The following is a 7,777-nucleotide window of genomic DNA, read 5'->3' as shown; positions in this document are numbered from 1 at the left end:
TTTACCGGTTATTCTCACGTCAATTTCCATATTTTCGAACTCCTTAACTAACTCCTTAGATATCATCATCATTTTGAGTCTCTCTTTTCTACTGAGGGCGTCAGCCACCACATTGGCTTTATCCGGGTGATACAAAATTTCACAGTGGTAGTCCTTAATTAATTATAACCACCTCCTTTGTCTCATATTTAGTTCTTTCTGAGTAAAAATATATTTGAGGCTTTTATGGTCTGTGTAATCTCGCATTTCTCACCGTACAGGTAGTACATCCAAATTTTTAGGGAAAACACTATGGTTGCTAATTCTAGATCGTGTGTTGGGTATTGATAAGTGACATTTTATACCACTTAGAATGTCTTAAAATGGCTTAAATTGGTGTCTTGAAATCAAGTATTTTGTGTATTTGATGCGTTTTTCTAGTGTTTATGCATTTCAGGGTATTAGTTGCATTTCGGGGGAGGAATCATCAAGAATAATCCTTGGCATGTGTTCACCATTGCGAAAGGAAAGAAACGGGCAGATTACGACGAAGAAATGGAGAAAAATCAGATTTTTTCCAGTAGAGGTCTGAGCGCCCGCTCAGCATTGTTGAGCGGCCGCGCAGCAAGCTGAGCGCCCGTTCAGCTATGCTGAGCGGCCGCGCAGGGTCGGGGAAAAAAATATATTATTTCAGGACTTCTACTTCTGTTTGGTTTCCACTTCTATGTAATCTGAGTTTTATGGGACTATTATATAAGTAGATTTGAGACGTTTTTACAAGGGGGGATTGAAGAAGATCGTGTTTTACGCAAGGAGCGAAGGAGATAAGGAAGAAGACCGATTTAGCACACCGCAACGAAGAGGAAGCATATCTTCTTGTGATTCTTGTTTCGTTGTAACGTTGGATGCTAGTTTTCTTGCTTTGAACTTATTTACTCTTGTGACGTACTCTGTTTTAATATAATTAGTTTAGTTATTATTTTCTTGTGTTTGTTTATCATGATTTCATATGAACCCATGATGACGATAAGTGCTATTATGGGCTAATCGTGATCATGGGGTTGCAACGGATTTATTATGGAATTCTTTAGTTAATTTTTTAATACTTTAGTGTGTGATGATTGTATGATATCTAGTATTGGTTGTGCGTAGTCGTCTTATGTGCGTCACGAACATATAAGATAGGGTGTTAATCTCTTGTGAAGCGACGGTGGATCTTGAGATTTAGAACTTGCCATGCTAGCATAGGTTCATGTACGTTGTGCATGATTAGTGGGTAACTCTAACAGTTTTATTTGCCCTATGTAATCAAAAGGAATAACTTGTGCTTGAATCGTTGTGTTGTCAATTTCTGTAGACATATAGGAACTCAACATAATTGATGACTATTCAACTTCTATCTTAATTGTGGATGCTTAGTAGAATGGTATTAGTACAATGAAAGTTGGCTTTTATCAGTTTCGTGTTATTCGATTAATATCATCACTGTCACATGCTAAAGGTAATAACAATGGCTACTGAAGGAAGTAATAATGAAGTTGTGATCTCATGAGTGTTTTATTGTTGATAAATTGAAGTGTTAGTTAAGTGATTAATTAAGTAGTTAATTGTAGTTAATATTTAATCAACAATTTTAAGTGTTAGTGTCTTAACATTGAGAAGTAATCATACATTGGTGAGTGAGTTTAATTAGACAATAATTTAGTCGGAGTCTCTGTGGGAACGAACTAGAAAGTATTCTATATTACTTGCGAATGCGTATACTTGCGTGAATATTAGTGCGTGATTTCGCCCTAACAAGTTTTTGGCACCGCTGCCGGGGACTCGGCGTATTTGTTTAGTTTATGTACTTACCATCATTGGTCATTAGGACTCAGTGATTAGGACGTAGTAGTCAATTATTATTTTCGGTTGTGTTTCAGGTACTTTAGCCAGCGTTTATGCAAACTCGTTCTCGTGCTCGCAAGAGGACTTTAGATACAGCTGAGGAGACAGACGAAGTTCTTGATATCCCGGAGAAGTTAGATTTTGAGGATTCGGATTCAGGAACTGAGCAGAAAAAACCAGTAAACATGGGAGATCGTATTGTTCAAGTTGATCCAGCTCTTATGGATTTTTCTCGGCCTAAAATTGATGACATTCAGTCAAGCATCCTTCATCCGGCTATTCAAGCTAACACCTTTGAAATCAAGCCGGGCACTATTCAGATGGTGCAGAATCTGTTTCTTTTGGAGGAGCGGCAACTGAAGACCCCAACATGCACATAAGGAATTTTGTCGAGATCTGCAGCACTTTTAAGTACAATGGCGTGACTGATGAGGCTATCAAGTTGAGGCTTTTCCCATTCTCACTGAGGGACAAGGCTAAAGACTGGTTACATTCTGAACCAGCTGGGTCCATCACTATGTGGAATATCTTGCGCAAAAGTTTCTGGTGAAGTTTTATCCGATGGCAAAGACTGCTGCTATGAGGAGTGCTCTTACTCAATTTGCACAGCAACCTACAGAATCTATGTGCGAGGCTTGGGAACGCTACAAGGAAATGTTGAGAAAATGTCCACATCATGGAATGCCGGATTGGATGGTGATCACTGGTTTCTATAATGGTTTGGGGGCCCAATCTCGGCCCATGCTCGATGCAGCAGCTGGAGGCGCCTTATGGGCTAAAAGCTATACTGAGGCGTATAATCTTATAGAGACGATGGCTGTAAATGAGCATCAAAACCCAACTCAGAGGATGACGTCAGGCAAGGTAGCAGGTATTCTGGAAGTTGATGCAGCCACCGCTATTGCAGCCCAGCTCCAAGCGCTATCAATGAAGGTTGATTCTCTGGCTACATATGGAGTTAATCAAATAGCTATGGTTTGTGAACTTTGTGCAGGTTCTCATGCTACGGATCAGTGTTCTCTTGTCAACGAATCTGTTCAGTATGTGAATAACTATCAGTGACAACAGCAGCCTGTGCCAGTAACCTATCATCCTAACAACAGAAATCATCCAAATTTCAGCTGGGGAAATAATCAGAATGCTATTCAGCCACCATATCAGCAAGGAGTGAGTAAATAGTTTAACCCACCTGGATTCCAGCAACCACAGCATTATGCTACAAGGCAATCATATCCTCAACAGGGAAGTACAGCAGCACCTACTAGTGCTGATTTTGAGGAACTTAAGCTGTTATGCAAGAGTCAGGCGGTTTCTATCAAGACCTTGGAAAATCAAATCGGTCAATTAGCCAATGCAGTGCTCAATCGTCAACCTGGCACCCTTCCCAGTGACACGAAAGTACCATGCAGGAAGGAAGCTAAAGAGCAAGTCAAGGCTATTACTTTAAGGTCTGGAAAAGTTGCTGATGCTGAAAAGGCAAAAGAAGGAGAAGCTGAAATTAGAGATGAAGAATCTAAGCAAAAGGAGAAAGCGGCGGAGCCAAGGAAGACTACTGTTGAACACACTCTGCCTGAGGCTAATACAGGGGAGAAACAGCTCTATCCTCCACCACCTTTTCCTAAGAGATTGCAGCAACAAAAGCTGGATAGACAGTTCGGGAAGTTTCTGGAGGTGTTCAAGAAACTTCACATCAATATACCTTTCGCTGAGGCTCTGGAGCAAATGCCTATTTATGCGAAGTTTATGAAGACTATTCTTTCAAGGAAGGTGAAACTGGATGACCTTGAAACCGTTGCTCTCACGGAAGAATGCAGCGCTGTTCTGCAGCAAAAGTTACCACCAAAACTGAAAGATCCAGGAAGCTTCACCATACCTTGCACCATTGGCAATCTGACTTTTGACAAGTGCCTTTGTGATTTGGGAGCAAGCATTAATCTGATGCCATTGTCGATCTTTAAAAAGCTGGATCTGCCTGATCCAAAACCCACATACATGTCGCTACAATTGGCTGATCGTTCCATTACTTACCCAAGGGGCATAGTGGAGGATGTGCTCGTCAAGGTGGATAAGCTCTTCTTTCCTGCAGATTTTGTTATTCTGGATTTTGAGGAAGATAAGAAGATTCCCATAATCTTGGGAAGGCCTTTCTTGGCTACTGGCCGTACCTTGATAGATGTGCAAAAAGGTGAACTTACTATGCGGGTACAAGATCAGGATGTGACCTTCAACGTATTCAAGGTAATGAAATTCCCTACAGAAGATGAGGAGTGCTTAAAAGTGGATGTGATTGATTCTACGGTTACTTCGGAACTCGATCGCATGCTAATGTCTGATGCATTGGAAAAGGCCTTAGTGGGGGATTTTGACAGCGATGATGAAGATGGCAACGAGCAATTACAATATCTGAACGCTTCTCCCTGGAAGCGAAAGCTGGACATACCGTTTGAATTTCTTGGTACTTCTGACCTTAAGAATGCTGAAGGAAAGCTCAAACCAGCAATAGAGGAAGCACCTACCTTGGAGCTCAAGCCATTACCTGAACACTTGAGGTATGCTTTTTTAGGTGATTCATCTACGTTACCTGTTATTATTTCATCTGACCTTTCAGGTAGTGAGGAAGACAAGCTCTTAAGGATTTTGAGAGAATTCAAATCGGCTATTGCATGGACCATAGCAGACATCAAGGGGATAAGTCCTTCATATTGTATGCATAAAATTCTGCTAGAGGAAGGTAGTAAGCCAACTGTGGAACAGCAGCGAAGACTGAATCCTATCATGAAGGAGGTGGTGAAGAAAGAAATTCTGAAATGGCTAGATGCAGGCATCATTTATCCTATTTCTGACAGCTCGTGGGTGAGCCCCGTACAATGTGTACCTAAGAAATGAGGTATCACTGTGGTCACAAATGAAAAGAATGAGCTCATCCCCACTCGAACAGTTAAAGGATGGAGAGTATGCATGGATTATAGAAAATTGAACAAAGCCACAAGGAAGGATCACTTCCCTCTTCCATTTATTGATCAGATGCTTGACAGGTTGGCGGGTCATGAGTATTTTTGTCTTCTGGATGGTTATTCAGGGTATAATCAGATTTGTATTGCACCAGAGGATCAGGAAAAGACTACCTTCACTTGTCCATTTGGCACGTTTGCTTTTCGCAGAGTTTCGTTTGGGTTATGTGGCGCCCCGGCCACTTTTCAGAGATGTATGATGGCTATATTCTCTGACATGATTGGAAATAATGTCGAAGTGTTCATGGATGACTTCTCCGTCTTTGGACATTCATATGATGAATGTTTGAATAATCTGCGCGCCGTACTCAAAAGATGCGTGGAAACTAATTTGGTGCTCAATTGGGAGAAATGTCATTTTATGGTGCGTGAAGGCATTATTCTTGGGCATAAGGTCTCTAACAAGGGTCTGGAGGTGGACAAGGCCAATGTGGGAGTCATTGAAAATCTTCCCCCACCTAATTCTGTGAAAGGAATCCGTAGTTTTCTCGGTCATGCGGGTTTTTATTGGCGATTCATCAAGGACTTTTCAAAGATATCTAAGCCGTTGTGCAATTTGCTTGAGAAAGATGTGCTTTTCAAATTTGATGATGAATGTTTGGCAGCATTCGAGACTCTCAAGAAGAGTTTGATCACTGCACCAGTTATTACAGCACCAGATTGGACATAACCGTTTGAGATGATGTGTGATGCGAGTGATTATGCGGTAGGTGTAGTTCTGGGACAGCGTAAGAAAAATCTCTTCCATGTGGTCTACTATGCAAGTAAGACTTTAAATGGGGCCCAATTGAACTACACCACTACTGAGAAGGAGCTTTTAGCTATAGTCTTTGGTTTCGAGAAATTTCGATCTTATCTACTTGGTACGAAAGTAACAGTATTCACTGATCATGCGGCTATTCGCTATCTAGTTTCCAAGAAGGATTCGAAGCCGAGACTCATTCGTTGGGTGCTTTTACTTCAGGAATTTAAGTTAGAGATCAAGGATAGGAAAGGTACTGAGAATCAAGTAGCTGACCATCTCTCTAGGTTGGAGAATCACGATTCTACTTCACAAGATAGGACGTTAATCAATGAATCTTTTCCGGATGAGCAGTTGTTCGCAGTTCAGGAGGAAGAACCATGGTTTGCAGATATTGTAAACTATCTCGTCAGCAATGTAATGCCTCCTAATTTGACATCCGCTCAAAAGAAGAAGTTTCTGCATGAGGTGAAGTGGTATATATGGGATGAACCATATTTGTTTAGACAGGGAGCTGACCAGATCATCAGGAGATGTATCCCGTTCTGTGAGACAGAGCGGATATTAGGAGACTGCCATTCCACGGTTTATGGTGGACACTATGGTGGTAAGAAGACGGCAGCTCGTATTCTGCAAGCAGGTTTTTTTTGGCCTACTTTGTTCAAGGATGCTCATCAGTTTGTTTTAAGGTGTGATCTTTGCCAAAGAGTGGGAAATTTGACAAAGAAGGATGAGATGCCATTAAATGTGATGCTTGAAGTCGAGGTCTTTGATGTTTGGGGAATCAATTTCATGGGGCCTTTTATCTCGTCTTGCAATAATCAGTACATCTTGCTGGCAGTCGATTATGTCTCAAAATGGGTAGAAGTTAAAGCTTTACCGACAAATGATGCAAAGGCAGTGCTAAATTTTCACAAGGTTTGGAATACCTCGGGTAATCATAAGTGATGAAGGATCGCATTTCTGCAATCGTAAGTTCACTTCTATGATGCAGCGTTATAATATGAATCATCAAGTAGCTACTGCCTATCATCCGCAAACAAATGGTCAAGTGGAAGTGTCTAACAGAGAGATAAAGCGCATTCTAGAGAAGGTTGTTTGTCCGTCAAGGAAGGATTGGTCTTTAAAGCTCGATGAAGTTGTTTGGGCTTACAGAACAGCATACAAAACTCCACTTGGTATGCCACCGTTTCAGTTGGTGTACGGTAAGGGATGTCATCTACCTGCGGAGCTTGAGCATAAGGCCTACTGGGCATTGAAGAAGTTGAACCTGGATTTAGATGCAGCTGGTAAGAAAAGAATGCTTCAGCTTAATGAACTTGATAAATTTAGACTTCAAGCGTACGAGAATAACAAAATGTATAAGGAAAAGGTGAAGAGGTGGCACGATAGGAAGCTACATCCTAAGTTATTTGTGCCAGGGCAACAAGTTCTCTTATTCAACTCTCGGCTCCGACTTTTTCCTGGGAAGTTGAAATCAAGGTGGTCTGGACCTTTTATTGTCAAAACTGTGTTTCCACATGGAGCGGTGGAAATTTTTGAGAATGATCCAGACCAAGCATTCAAGGTTAACGGTCAGCGGTTGAAGCACTATTATGGGGACATGGCAAACTGAGAAGTGGTTAGTGCCATTTTGTTGACTACTTGAGAAGGGTACGAAACGTCAAGCTAATGACGAAAAAGAAGCGCTGCGTGGGAGGCAACCCATGAAATGTTGTTACAGGAACCCTTAGAAGTTAATAACCTATCCAAAAACACAAAAAAAATCAGAAAACAGGGGCTAAAAAAAAAAATTTCCAGTGACCCCCTGAGCGCAAAGCTGAGCGACCGCTCAGGGGTCGAGTACCAGAATTTTTTTTACAGTTCAGAAAAAAAAAACACAGTTGTAGCCCATAAACCCACGATTTGTTCCCACTACCCCATCATTTTAACCCTTAATTCCCAAACCCTAATCTAATCCACCCCCTATATATACATACACCTATCCTACATATCTCCCACAAAATTCCTACACTTAAACTCTCTCCCAAACACCAAAACTCAGTTCTTACACTTTTTTTTCACGAATCAATGGCACCCAAGAGAGCACGCACTATTGACAGCAGCAGCACAGTTCCTACTGCTGATTCATCGAGGGGTACTGCTGCAAGGCCTCGGT

At 41.4% G+C, this 7,777-nt stretch overlaps 1 non-coding gene across 1 annotated transcript; it reads right to left on the bottom strand.

Moving 5' to 3' along the window:
- Positions 1–2,442: 2,442 nt before the first annotated feature.
- LOC141683391 (small nucleolar RNA R71) lies at positions 2,443–2,549 on the bottom strand. Its single transcript, XR_012560260.1, has one exon. It is a non-coding gene; the product is annotated as a small nucleolar RNA R71 (small nucleolar RNA).
- Between the last annotated feature and the right edge of the window lie 5,228 nt (positions 2,550–7,777).

This window comes from Apium graveolens, chromosome 1 (assembly GCF_009905375.1).
Source record: "Apium graveolens cultivar Ventura chromosome 1, ASM990537v1, whole genome shotgun sequence".
In the NCBI taxonomy this organism is placed as follows: domain Eukaryota; kingdom Viridiplantae; phylum Streptophyta; class Magnoliopsida; order Apiales; family Apiaceae; genus Apium; species Apium graveolens.
This window is presented reverse-complemented; position numbering and strand designations above follow the sequence as displayed.